The following is a 15,034-nucleotide window of genomic DNA, read 5'->3' as shown; positions in this document are numbered from 1 at the left end:
GTGTGCTGTTGGAAATGTGGCCAGCATGAAACTATAATTCTTTTCTTCACAGGGGCTAATAAATCATTATACCACTTTATTACATGTGAGAAACCTCTGGGTGCCTGTGTTGAATGACAGGACACCAGTTTATAATGACAATGTGTACGACTGCATTTCCCCCAGCTGTGGCAGATGGGTGAGTCTCCTATTGTGTGCACAATTTCTGACATTTAGTATTGAAAATGTGTTTTAAAATCATTAACCTATTTCCAGGCAGCCAAATGGGATGTATGAGTTACTCACTCAAGAAGTACAAAAGCAAATATTTGTTTAGCAAGTTGAGATTCTGTGCAGTTGCCCCCCAAATCACACGTAATTGATGTCAGTGATAGATTAAAGAATGAAGAGGCGATAGGTCAAAGAGTGAATGAAAAGATGAGAGATGAAGAGTTGTTTAACTTGTTCAGAATGCACATAATTATATAGTGTTTGAAATGTCAATAGTAATTTACCTCATTTGTGTGTGTGTGTGTGTGTGTGTGTGCTGCTTTAAGTGTGTGTACCTTTTTCTGGATTGTTCTATCTTTGTTTTTTTCTCTCTGGTTTTTCTTTAAAGGAGGTCATCAACCTCCTGTGAGAAAAACTCACTCTCACTGGAGAAAAACTACCCGGTTGTAAAATATGGTTGGCAAGATAAGAGAATGGTCTCTACAAACAGTTCACCTTTCCTGGGAGATTTCTTTGCATCTTACTTGGACTGCTGAAAGGCCATTTCACAGTATCCTTTGCAGTAACTTTTCATTCATGGCTGAAAAGCACTTGTTATTATGAAATTCTTTCTGTACTGACTTGAAATCTAACTCTTGACTGTGAACTCTGAACCAGACTCCTCAAGTGAATCACTACATGACTGCATGGGAAAGACGCGTTCCTGCCAGATTAATGAGCATGACAACGAGGGGCAGGGAGAACTCAAAAAGAGGGAGGAATGATGGAGGGGTGAGGGCATGTGCTTTCCAAACCGACTTGGGTTAGACAGTTCCAGAGTTTCCTAACTGTGCTCTGGGATGTGACACCTCTCAGATTCCACATCTAAATAAGCCACAGGGGAGGGAACATGCTCACATTACACGTGCTTACACACATCTCTGGTTTGAATGATTGACATAAACAAGCTAGAATCCCAGAATTTTGATGAGGGAATAGTAATAGCTACTAGTGTTTGGCCACACATGATATTTTTTCTCAAATCCTTAATTTGGCATCTAGGAAAAATACAATCATTTCAATTTTCTGAAGATCTATGTGAAGTGAGTTACTGAGATGAAAAAATAACTCCGTTTTTACTAGTAAATGTCCTGATGCAAGAACATGCTTATGTATTCTCTTTGCTGTCCACTATCTGTATAATTGCAGAGAAGATAAAATATGGGTTATAGAGACTTATGCAATAAAAACCTACAGTTCCTTTAGAGATATTTCTGTTTCACAATCTGCATTCCAAAATCATTTGGTCAATTATGAAATAAACCACATTTCCAATCTGTACTATGTATAGCAATATACTTATTTCGGTATAATTGGATATCCTTTGACCAAAATTCATGTTTTGTTTTGTTTTCAGTGAAAAATACAGAGCATCAAACTTACCACCTTAACCATTGTAAGTGTACAGTACATTATTAATTATATGCACATTATTGTGCAACAGCTCTCTAGAACTTTAATCTCTTGTAAAACTAAAACTCTATACCCACTGAATATCAATTCTCCATCTTTCCATCTCTCTCACTTAGTATTTCCTAATCTGTATTGAATTCCCATTTGAATTATCCACTTTTTTCATGAAGTTAAACTTTATTATAAGACACATGATAATGTTAAAGGAAATATATTACAATTGTATTCAGGTAATAATATGGCACTATCTGATATTCCTTTACAGTAATTAGAAATACCACAGGGCATGACAGAGAAGTTTTGAAGGCTCAACTTGCATAAGAAGATGAGATATCTGACATGCCAAGTACTCTGATCTGACAATCTGGGCACATAAATGTAAAATGACTACCTGTGCTTCTTTTAAAAGCAATTGCAAACTGGGATTGAAATTTTGGAATATTTTATGTTGACAGATCAAGGGTAGAATATTTGGAATATGATATCTTACAGAAATTTCAGGCTCTACGAAATATCTAAAAATAATGACATAAAATAAATCCAAAAAACAATCTCAATAGTAGCTATAATCCTATATAATAAAAAGCTAATATGCAAATGGTCATCACACCCTCGCACCGGGGCCGGTGGACCTGAAGCCATGCCCCCTGCCACAGCGCCGGGCCAGGGAACCTGAGGTTGCGCTGAGGGACCTGAGGCTATGCCCCCCACCACGGCATCGGGCCAGGGGACCTGAGGCTGCACTGGGGGACCTGAGGCTATGCCCCCCGTCCTGCAGGGTTTGATGGCGGTGGGGCCAGCCGGGTCTGGGTCTTGCAAGATTTTGAGGCGTATGCGGGTGGGTGGGGACTTGACTCTGGGTCCTGCGGCGCACCCCAGACTCTGACAGAAGGGAGATTTTCATGTACATTTTACTAATTTTCTTTCATCTCTGACACTTCTATTAGAGAGAAAGGGCAAATAGCAATATTAAAATATGTCCTCTAATTCCCTTTTAATGTGCACAAATTTCATGCACTGGGCCACTAGTAATATATAAAAATGTACTACATCAGTAACTATTACACATGCATTACTTGCAACATATCTTTTAAGCTGAACCACAACCCAATATGATTGATAGTGTTATTCCTCTCATTTTGCAGAGGAGAGTTCAAATGTATAAAATATGCCTGTGGTTACAAGTATGGCTAGAGGGAATGAGCAGATTTGAACCCAGGGACTTGGACAGATTCCGTGTTCTTCACCACTGCACAATCTCAACTCCTCCTTTGCTCACCTGCTTTAACGACCCAAATATAAAATGTACTGCATCAACATATAAATATGTAAGTAAAAATTGGTAATGGTAAAAAGTCTGAGATTAAGAGTACTTAATTAACATGTTCTTGGAAATTGATGGTTTATGTCTATTTTGTGCAAATATTTAATATATAGAAGCAGATAATACCTCTTGTTTGGAAAGGAGGATTTTATTTTTCTTAGAATCCTGGTTTGGGATAATTTGTCTTTTTTTTTATAATGAGGTGAATGGCCAGATTCACCAAATTGTGTTTCATGAGACCTAATTAAAACCAGGTGAGAGGCAAGCATGCACCACCAAGTTGTTCTTAAGAAAATGGAAATCAAGTGGGACTAATTAGAGAGAGGGATAGCCTTCATTAGGTTCCTTGGAGACTGCAATATATGATGGTTAACTTTTCTGGATATCCAAGAAAGGATAAAATGTGGAGTTCATCTTTAGTCACTAAAATGTTTCAAATGTAGGAGTGAACAAAATGTGAATTTGTTACTTATCTCTGATATGTACTACCTGTGGGAGCTCAGAAAAGTGACATGAGTTGACTTTTTCTATTTACAAAGCACAGCATTTATATGGAAATATGTGTATGGTCAAAGAGTTCTATGCATCAGTTCCAGACTTATGCCTTGGAGAGCTCCCTGATATCAGAGTGCTCATTGGAGGAGAAAGATAAGTAGCGAAATAATTCTTAAAAAGTCACCACAGCAAATAGGCATATTTTGCAAAAAATATTAATGTTGGGAAATGTGTATGCATGTTCATTAAAGTTCACATCAAAGGACTGGGAAATAGCAAGATCAAGCTTTCTGGTTTAGGTGAGTGACAATGGCCCTGAACTTCATGTGAGAAGTCCCAATACAAAGTCACCCACGTGTATATTGACATTTCTCTCCCCAGTGAGCGGCACCAGCCAGCATGAGGTCAGGGTGCTTATCATCCAGTGTCAGAAGATGATTTCACATCCAGGGAGGCCGAATTCAATAGCCACAGACTTGCTGTAGGAATCTGAGAGAGTCACACAACCTCACTTGATCTCAGTTTCTTCATCTTTAAATTCAAAGAATTGGTGCAACTGAATATAATCCTATATAATAAAAGGCTAATATGCAAATTGTCCCCTCACCTGGGAGTTCAACCAAGGGGTAGGGCCGGCCTGCCAACAGCCTACAGCCCCTTCCCCCAGCCAGCCCAGCCTGATTGGCCCCAATTGGCCCACGTATGCAAATTAACCCACCATATCTGTTAGGTTAATTTGCATACTCGCCCCTGATTGGCTGGTGGGTGTTGCAAAGGTACAGTCGATTTGCATCTTTCTCTTTTATTAGTGTAGATACGCCATACAGTTTTCTCCAGCCAAATAAACTTCCTATGATGAAAGAGTTAAGAGATACAAACATTGACTTTACCCAATCTTTCCCTGACTGCTTAGTGACTTCATTCTTAAGCTTTGGGCAGATTTACCCTTGCTAAGATGACCTGGGAGATTCTACACTGCAGAAGACAGTGATAATTTAAGTATGATTACTTGGGTCTTCTAAAGGGAAGGAGTTCTAGTCTATTTCACAATCATCAGCTTCTTCTGGGAGACAATGAGCAACATGAATCATCTTTGTCCTTAGTGGAAGTTATTTTGCCTGTTAAAAATGAGCATATGCATCTTAGCCTCATGTTCTTATTTAGAATATTAGGAGGTGTTGAATCAGCCTTATGGGGGGAGGGAGGGGCAGGAAGCTGAAGAGCTAATGGGCAGGCTTTTTAATACAGTGCCTGCATGCACAGACATGTCTTTTGGCATCCAAATGCTTCTTTCATTTATTCAATGATGCTTGAAATTCTATAAATCCATAACTAGTAATAAGACATAAAACTGAATATAGCCTTGGCAGAGAGGATATGGACTATAAGTTCCTTCTTTTCTTCCTCCTTTCCTCCCTTGCTTTCTTTATTATTCCTACACACACTGTAAATTCAAGGAAGTGAGGGATGGGGTAGGAATTTGCATTGTATTCCCAGCAGGTCACAGAGAGCCTTGCTCAGTAAATCACTATAGGTGAGTGAGAAAGTGAATGGTTTGCAGGACTGTACAAAGTGTCCATGTCACAGTAACGGATCCTGAGAAATTAAACTGACTGAAACAGATCTAGCTCCATTATTATGCGGTATAGTGAAGGAGACGAATATTCAACAAATAATTATGCAGGTGAAGGTCACAAAAGAGAATAAATAAAATATGTACCCACTGAGTTATCATTTATAACACTGCTGCCCATTAAACTCTGTAAGAAAGTTATAAGAAAAATACCAAAGTATAGGACTGTTAGCATAGGTAGCAAGATATTAATAAAAGACAAGGGAGCAAAACTGGCTAAGCTTATTTAGGTCTGAAGCTACAGTTTCACACACTCCAGGGGACAGCCCCACACTCCACCCTTGAGACTTAATCCCCCAAACCAGCAGGAAGGCTCTGTTATGGAGAAGGATCTGTTACAGGCCATTAGCCAGGATTACCACGGGAGAGATGAAACAATAAAGGGGAAATTCCTCTGCTGGGCACAAGCCCATTAGGACTCAAGTTGATGCCAGGGGAGGTATGCAGTAGGATCCAAGATAGAGACCATAAGGGGGAGGTGTCTAATCTGGGGGGAAGATTGGATTGGTCAAGGGGAGGGCCCAGCACAAGACCAGGAAGGACTGGGAAAAAGATTGGTCAGCTTGAAAGCCCACAATAATAAAATCAAAGCCTAAAGGCCTCTTGGTAACCCTTGCTCTGCCATGGGCTCATCCATTCTTTGGGCGTTCTCTCCCTGGTAGCAGTCATTCAGGCCCCAGGGTGGCCCCAGCACAGGCCTGGGATACAGCGGCACAGGGCCCGCAGGAGTGCAGGCAGGAGCCAAGGCTAACCTAGAGACTGAACGGGACTAAGTTTGGCATGGGCTGAACGAATGGCACAACATTTCTGGACCCTGACCTTCTGGGCTTGATGAAGACAAGGCTGGACTTCTACACTAGATGGGTGGAGCTAAGACAGCAGGAACCTGGGGCAGACTTTTATTTCTACCCCAATGAATCTTATCACTAAGCCTCTTCCTCCTATAGGAGGGTCCCTGGAAATGCATTTCTTGTGACTCTGTGGAGGGACCCCATTTCCACTGGCAACAAATTGATTCGGGAAAGTCTGTCTTTGTATTTTTCAACATCATAAGTGTGGCTTACAAACAGTTTACTATGCCATTGGGTATAGGGAAAGAAATTAAAATTGAATATTCAATGTGATTTGTGGAAGGACAGCTCAGATGTGGATCTTATAGTGGAACTGTTCTTATGAAATAATATCGACCCTCCAATATATACCATTTGGTCTTTTTTTAACATACTTTTCTTCAGCACTTTTCCAATAGTCACAACAGGAGAATATATACTACGTAATTACTATGGGTGATTTAATACGGTAGCTAGAACCAGAGCTCTGTTGGCACCTGATTTATAACTTAAGGAGCCACTGAAATTTTAGCAACCAGGAAGCTCACACGTTATGAGCAACAGTAACTAAGGAAAGTCTAGGGGATACGTGGGTGGTAGGATGCTGTATCCTCACATAATAAAGCGAGTTATTAGATTTTCTAATATAAGTAGTAATCCCCAAAGAAATGTCCATATATTGCTAACTTCATGAGTCACCCTAAAGACCCACTTCTATTTAGAGCCCTGAATCTCTTGGATTAGAAGATTTGCATTTAAATGGTCTATTTCCCCTTTGCAGCCACAGGTTTCTGCATAGGATAAGACTCCTCTTTCTTTGTGCAGCACAAACAGAGAGTTCCTAATAAATCCCACCATTGTGATGATCCCAGAGTTTATCAAAGGAATATTAAGCTATTCTAACAGACCCATTTGAAAAAAGGTTTTCCTGTATCTCCTTTTGGGAGTTTTAAAATATATTTAGGGTAATTAGCTATTTCCCTGCAGGTCATTTTTATAATTTTGAGAAATATGCCACCCATTTTCTTAGTAAATTAAAGAAAATGAGAGTTGAAACCTAACCACGAACTTCAATAGCAAAATAGGCAATAGTTTAATACTTACATGTTAGGTCTGATCAAAGACTTGAATTGCTATCCCCCTTCCCTGAGAACTGACCTTTAGGCCACTTTGCAATGGACATTCCACTTGCTCAGACCACATTCCACTGGCTAAGACATTATCTCTCCCCTCCAGAGTTTCCTAGAATCCAGACCTGCACAGAGAATTCTCTGCCCAGAATAAGCCCACCTAGAGTCCTTTAAAAACCTCTGACTCCCCATCTTTGGATGCTGGTGCCATTTTGGGGTTGAGCCCATCTGGTGTCCAGATTACCTAATCTATCCTATATAATAAAAGAGTAATGTGCAAATAAACTGAACAGCTGAACGACCAGTCGCTATGATGCACACTGACCACCAGGGGGCAGATGCTCAATGCAGGAGCTGCCCCCTGGTGGTCAGTGCACTTCCACAGGGGGAGCACCGCTCAGCGAGAAGCCGGCTCATGGCTGGCCAGTGCAGCAGCGGTAGTGGGAGCCTCTCCAGCCTCCACGGCAACGCTAAGCCATCAGTTGGACATCCCCCTTGAGCTCCTGGGCTGCCAGACGGATGTCTGACTGCCATCTTAGGCTCGATCTCCCGGGGGAGTGGGCCTAAGCCAGCAGGTGGACATCTCCTGAGGGGTCCTGGACTGCGAAAGGGCACAGGCTGGGCTGAGGGACCCCCCTGAGTGCACGAATTTTTGTGCACTGGGCCTCTAAAAGTATATATATATAAAGCTAATATGCAAAGTGTCCCCTTGGGAGTTTGACCAGGAGACCGGGAGTTTGATTGCTCGCTATGAAATGCGCTGACCACCAGGGGGTGGCATGGAACGAAGGAAGGCCCTGGCTGGCAGCTGGCAGCTGGGGAAGGAAGGCCCTGGCCAGCAGCAGGAAGACCCCAATTGGCCCTGATTGCCAGCCAGGCCTAGGGACCCTACCCATGCACAATTTTCACGCGCCAGGCCTCTAGTAAATTCATAATTCTTTACCCCTTTTGGCCTCGTGCACTCTTCCTTCAGCAACCCTAACAATATAAAAGTCTCCTTCTAATACTGTGTGCCTTTTAGTCCACAGTGTTTTGAGAAATTAAGAACTAAAGGAAATAAAATGAAGAAGTAAAGGAAATATAACCCGGAACCTTACTGTTGAAGGATTCTCATTTAGAGCTTTAGAACCAGCCACTGGGACTGGAAATTCTCTCTCATTTTATGTGGTGTAACATCCTCACTTTGGAAATTATTTGTCCAATTTGCAAAAAGGGAAAATCAGGGCTAGAATTGTGCAAAGGACGTGGCAAAGTTTGTGGCCTGCTGTAGCTATTTTATTAATATCAAATGCTTCTAGGATCCTTCTGAGACTTAATCCAAATGTGCTATTTATTATAATCAAAGGCTCATTTTATCGAAATGCCTGTATGAGGCGAATGAAAGAGAGGAGGAAAAGCTCTGTTCATATATCCCATTTGGGGGGTGGGGTGGGGGGCTGGGGGAAGAGTTATAAAACACTCCCAAAGACACAGAAGTAAACTTGAGCAAATGGAGTTATAAACAACCTGGTCTTATTAGAACATCTCAGCACATCACAATTGTTAGAAAAACCTTGTATAGAAAGAATAATAAGTGTGAGAAGGCTATCCTATACACATCAGAAATACATCGGAGCTGCTTCTGAAAAAAAAAATAGTATTGTCACGTCATGTAAGTAGATGGATTTCACCAATTTTCCACTGGTGTCATTTTTCTATCCAGCATCCAATCCAGAACCCCATATTGTAGTTATGGAGCTTTTAAAGACTCCTATAAAATCTAACAAAGGCATTTGGGGACAAGATACCATAGACAAATTATTATCATTAACCCTGCCCTTATCTAAGATCTCAGGTCCCTTTAGTCACAGGAATATGAGATTCCAGTGCCAAATTCTTTGATGTTCTCTATCAAATTTATAAGTAAATATATAAAATTTTAACAAGATAAAATCAATTATTTCAAATTTATGCTTATTTCTTAACAATTTGTGTTAACAATTAAAATCTGTTCCTTATTAGAAATACCTCTTTAAACAGTTAACATCACATTATCAGACATGAAACGATTTGAGAAACACTTCTGCTCAGTTCAGTTCTCACAGAACTCCAGAACTCAGAACTTGACACAGGATTGGATTTAAAATTGCAACCATTAAGGCATGTCTCTGTTTCATATTAGGGTTTTAATTTAACTTTTGTCACTAAGGAAACTGATTTGCATTTTAATGGGAAAATCACTATGCAAACTTTTGAAACATTTCACCTAGAGGTTGATGGCAAAGTCAAAAGAAGTGAGTTCGTAACCTAAAAAAATGATTTAAATTGAATACACTGGGATTCTTTTATTTTTCAAATTAGATACTCTATTGGGAATTAAACCTATATTTTCAGTTTTCTAAATATGGTAGAGGACGTTTCCATTTACATAAAGATGTATATTTTATTTATATTTAAAACTCATCATACAGATCTCCTTTATCAGAACTATAAACTATTTAGAATTGACTGTCTTTAAAAAAGTCTTTGTTCTGCACAATTGTTTATGTCTTGGTTTTCTCACCCATATGTTTTCATTAAGATTCCAAGATAATTCCTGATAGAAGTGTACATGATTCTTAGGAAAAATATAATAGGACAGAGAAATGGTGACATATACCCATTATTGAGAATAGTCAGTGGAATTTATCCGATGGCAAAAAAGAATGTGTGTCAGTTGATTGAATGTTATCTACAAAAATTTCATCTCTGCCAAATTTGACAACCAGAAAAGAATGCACCCTAAATACTTGTTAATGACTTTTGTTACAGAGTCCATAACAGAACAGCATACAAAAATCGGAGAATCCAGTCAATGACCGTAATGAGAACTTTTATTGTCATTTGGGTGATCAGAATGTTTCATTTCAACACTTGTGAAAGCATGAATGTGAAGAGTAAAATATCAGGGGTTGTTAGTAGTAATGATTTTTAAATCAGGATCATTAACTACACCGATTTCTGAAAGAATTTGGGATAAATGCTATTGCAAGATCACATCCATTTAGAAGGGTGCTTAGAATGAAGAAGGAGAAGAAGAAAAAAAGACAGATAGCAACTGAGGATTGAAAAGTTCAAGCTCAAAAGTATTGATTTCAAAATTTTAAGTAGGTGAACTCTACTGAGAAGGCGTACAGAAAGAACCCTGGACGGGAAGCCGAATTCTTAGCACATCCTTCCTCTTGGAGAAGTGGAACTCCACTCTGAGCTCATATTGAATTCACAGGAGCTTCAAGGGAGTCTAGATGAGCACCACAGGGGGTGAAGGAAGATCAGATTGTGGTCTTTTAATGTCCTCTGTGTTCAGTGCCTCAGAAGTCAGTGGGGATTCTCATGTGGAGAAACTCAATAAGAGCAATGAGGAAGGGGAGTGCATCTGTATCTTTTTGCCCTATGTGGCAGCCCAAATTCCCATATAATGAATGAGCTCATTTATCATTTGGAGCTCATTATTAGAAAGCATTGTGTAAGCAGATTATTACAGCCTGAAACCTTTCAATAACTCCAAAAGGGCTCATTGTATACCCCTGTCCTGAAACAGTCAGATACACGGGGCATAAAACCAAATCGATGATTTCCTAGTTTTAAAACATTCATTGTGCAACTCACAAGCTCTGACCTCAGTGCTGACCTGTATATAATAGTACCTACTTCATAAGATAGTCTTTAAAAAAACATAATTGATTTCAAAGAGGAAAGGAGAGGGACAGAGAGAATGAGAGAGAATCATTGATGGGTTGCCTCCTGCAGGACCCCACTGGGGATGGACCCTGCAAACTGGGCATGTGCCCTGACTGAGAATCAAACCGTGACTGATAATCATTTTTATATAAGATTTTTTAAAATTGATTTTTAGAAAGAAATGAAGGGAGAGAAAGAGAGGAACATCAATGTGAAAGTGAAACATTTATTGGCTGCCTCATGCACGCCCCCTAAAGGTGATCAACCCCTCAGTCCGGGCATGTCTCCTGACCAGGAATCTAACCAGAAACCTTTTGGTGCAAGGGAAGACACCCAACCAACTGAGCCACATTGGCTAGGGCCATAAGATACTCTTGACTATCAATGTAATAACATAGTTAGAGTACTTACATTGGTAGCTGTATGAAAAGATAGCTCAACAAATGCTACATGCTTTTTAAAAAAATTCAACTGGACTTTTCTAATACTTGCAAAACTAAAATGTAAATTTCTTTAAAATTTGAATAATAAAGTACCTTGAAACTTGATGCATCTGATTATTTTTAATGCACTGATTTGAAGACAAATAGCCATATATAGACTGTATTGTTGAGATGAAAAACAAACAAATTGAAATGGAGATATGTTAGGGTGTGGTCAGTTTGATGCCACTGAAATCTGCCAATGTGTCTTTTTGGGAAGATTCTAAGGATTGATAAAAACTTGCATTTAGGAATCTTTTCCCAAAGACAATTTGGAAAACATGCAAATTTATTTTCTGATGCTAATATTTTGAGAAATGATCCTCTAATGATTATTAATGAATTCACATGATGAAATGGTCCTTTCAATAGATGATGGGGATGTTGATCCTATCTGAGTCTGGGTCATCTAGAAAGTGAGACTGGGGAAAATATCACAGCGATGCCACTGTATTGGTAAGGTTTAAAACCAGAACAAATAATGGTGATGAGAGAGAATATTGAGTCAGGAAAAGATGTGAAGCTCTGTAGTGTCATGCTTTGTATTCTGGCCACTCCCTCAGGGAGCTGCAAGGATAGATAGCAGTTCACTTAGCGGGTGTGCTCCTGTGGCTCACACAGCTTTGCAAAAGCTACAAAACACGCCCCTACACACACGCGCACGCACGCATACGCACACGTGCACTTGCACACACACACACACACACACACACACACACACAGCTCAGAGGGGTCCATGAAAGAGAAAAAGGAGCAGGAATTTCTCTGCATGGTCCTATCTCAACTGTCACCACTGGCCAAAGTTTATGGAACAGAGAATGAATTCCAATGTACTTATGAATTACGCCCTATGCCTTCCAGTGGCCACTCATGAAGACCTGTAGACCCACACCTAAGTCCCAAAGCAAAGAAGGTGGTTCTACGTGCATAGAACATGACACATGGCATCCAAAGTTTCAACTTGCACTCATCTACCTCAGGAAACACAGAAACAGGGTCATTCACAGGTTGCAAAACATTCTAAATTTCAGGGCCCTTGTCTCAGAAATCTTTTCACGGTGCCCTTATACTAAATGAAATATCTAACAATTCATGTTATTGTATAGTTCAGTCTAAAAATCCTAAGTATTTATACTCAAAGAATTTAATGGTCATTTTCATAAATGCATATAAATAAAAAAATATATAACATTGTAACATTATCATTTTCATCCTGAACTAACTGCAGTTAATTACTAAGAGGATGCATGCCGCCCAATTTTTAAAGCCTTGGAATTAAATTGTATGCCACCATTTTTGTTCCCTAGTTTATGTTGATTTTCATGGCACTTTTGCAAAGATATGATGTCATCATAAAGGTATATATCCTCCGATCTCTCCTCCACTGGGAAACCTTCCCAACCTATCCTCTAGGGTCCATTCCATTGGCACTTCCCCTGGGGACTTTCCTAATTCTACAAGGCAGGGAAAGAATGGAAGGGAAAAGAAGAGAAGGGAAGGGGAGAGAAGGGACGGGAAGGGAAGGGAAGGGAAGGGAAGGGAAGGGAAGGGAGGGAAGGGAAAAGGGAGGGAAGGGAAGGGAATAGGGAGGGAAGGGAAAAGGGAAGGGAAGAGGGGAGGGGGAAGGGAAGAGGGGAGGGGGAAGGGTAGGGGGAAGGGAAGGGTAGGGGTAAGGGAAAGGAAGGGAAGGGGGAAGAGAAGGAAAGGGTGAAGGGAAGCGGGAAGGGAGGGGAGGGGAGGGGAGGGAAGGGAAGGAAATGAAAAAAAAAGGAATATAAAATAGTCTAATATTTAAACAGTGAACTGCCTCAGATTTATAATTTTATAGTTTTGGGGATGTTAGCAAATGCCAAGTATTGCTTAAACTTGTAAAATGTCCTGCAGAACCCCTGTGTTGTCCCATAGTGCACCAGGGTACCTTGATGCTTGGGATGGGAACCTGAGCTGCCAAACTGAGGTAAAGGCCACAGGGGGCACCTTATGAAAGCAGGAGCTGAATGGTGGAATGCAAGGTAGCTCATAAAGCCTGTGTACTCTCAGAATTCCTTCTACATTTTCAGGTCAAAGCCATCAGAATGATCAAGTAACCTAATAGCCAACTACACAGCATTGTAGAATACAGACAGCTCTAGAGTCTGACTCTTTCAACAACATCTTGGTCAGTTGGCTATAGGAAGATGCCTCAAATGAGACCAGAAGTAGAGTCCCCTGCATGAATTTTGGGGGACTGTTAGGTGAGCTATTTCTATGACGCAGTTTGCACAGTACCTGTCTCATGGTCACTGCTCAAGGACGTGTGGTGCTGCTGTTGATGATGGTGTCCTCAAGATCTCAGGAGCCCAATCCATTTCACCTTCCAACCACTAGCATCATCTGTTAGACTCTCTCCCTTGAATTTGTGGCACCTTCACCTGAGAATAGAGGCAAAATTATTCCAGGTAAGAAGATAAGAACCAATTCTAGAGGTTGCTCCCCTCTCGCACATCTGTGACAACTTGGCCACAGTGTTGGCTGGTGAAAACCATTGGAAGGCTGCTTGGAAGCCCCAGCTGTTTCAATTATGCCTTGTCTGTCACCCATAGCAGATGAGGTGCAGCAAAAAAACAGACATGGTCCAGCTAACTCTAAACTGTTAGTCCTCATACAGTTGAAAGCTACAGATAATTTAGCATCCTTGTGACACTTGCCTATTAGTTTTGTGTCAAGTATTGACTTCAGTGCCTATGAGTTTCAGCTACTGATCATGTTTCCGATCCCTTGTATGGGATTATCACTCACATTTGAATTTTTTGTATGTTGTCCTTGTCTTCATGCATGGGATATCTCATGTCAGCGTCAGCCCTCAGAGCACAGACTGAGGTAATATTTTCTTTCCTACTGCCTCAGTCATAGACCATTCTAGTCCCATCAGAATTGCTCATTGGAAGGATACGACAATATGCTATACTGCCATTAAGTACACAATGATGGGCATCATATACTTTTATTTAGAAGGAACACCATAGGGAAATCTTCCAAATTTCAGTTCAATTCAACAAAGCCAGTCATGTGCACTCAGATATACCCAGTAAAGGAAAAGGGGAATGAATGCTAAGCAAATAAAATAAATTACTTGCAGGTATTAATCAATTGAAAGATGTGGCACTCAGAATCTGTTGTGTTAACAAGGTCCTTTACCATATATATATATATATATATATATATATATATATATATATACTAATAAAAGGGTAATATGCAAATTGGTCATGACACCCTCATGGTCACAACCAGATATGCTAATTAGTCATGACCGGTATGCAAATTGACCATCACTTCAACACAAAAGATGGCTGCCCCCATTTGGTCACAAGATGGCTGCCACAAGATGTCCTGCAGGGGAGGGCAGTGTGGGTGACCAGGCCTGCAGGGAAGGGCAGTTGGGGGCAATTGGGCCGGCAGGGGAGCAGTTAGGCATCAATCAGGCTGGCAGGGGAGTGGTTAGGGGGTGATCAGGCAGGCAGGCAGGTAGGTGAGCATTTGGGAGCCAGCATTTCTGGATTGTGAGACGGATGTCCGAGTGCCCGTTTAGGCCCGATCCCTGTTGGACACTCGGACATCACTCGAGGGGTCCCAGATTAGAGAGGGTGGACGCTGGGCTGAGGGACACCCCCTCCCCAGTGCACAAATTTCGTGCACTTGGCCTCTAATATATATATAAAAGGCTAATATGCAAAGTGTCCCCTCAGGAGTTTGACTGGGAGAACAGTTCTATCACTTGCTATGATGTGTGCTGACCA

The sequence above is a fragment of the Myotis lucifugus genome, unplaced genomic scaffold, assembly GCF_000147115.1.
Source record: "Myotis lucifugus unplaced genomic scaffold, Myoluc2.0 scaffold_179, whole genome shotgun sequence".
NCBI lineage: Eukaryota > Metazoa > Chordata > Mammalia > Chiroptera > Vespertilionidae > Myotis > Myotis lucifugus.
This window is presented reverse-complemented; position numbering follows the sequence as displayed.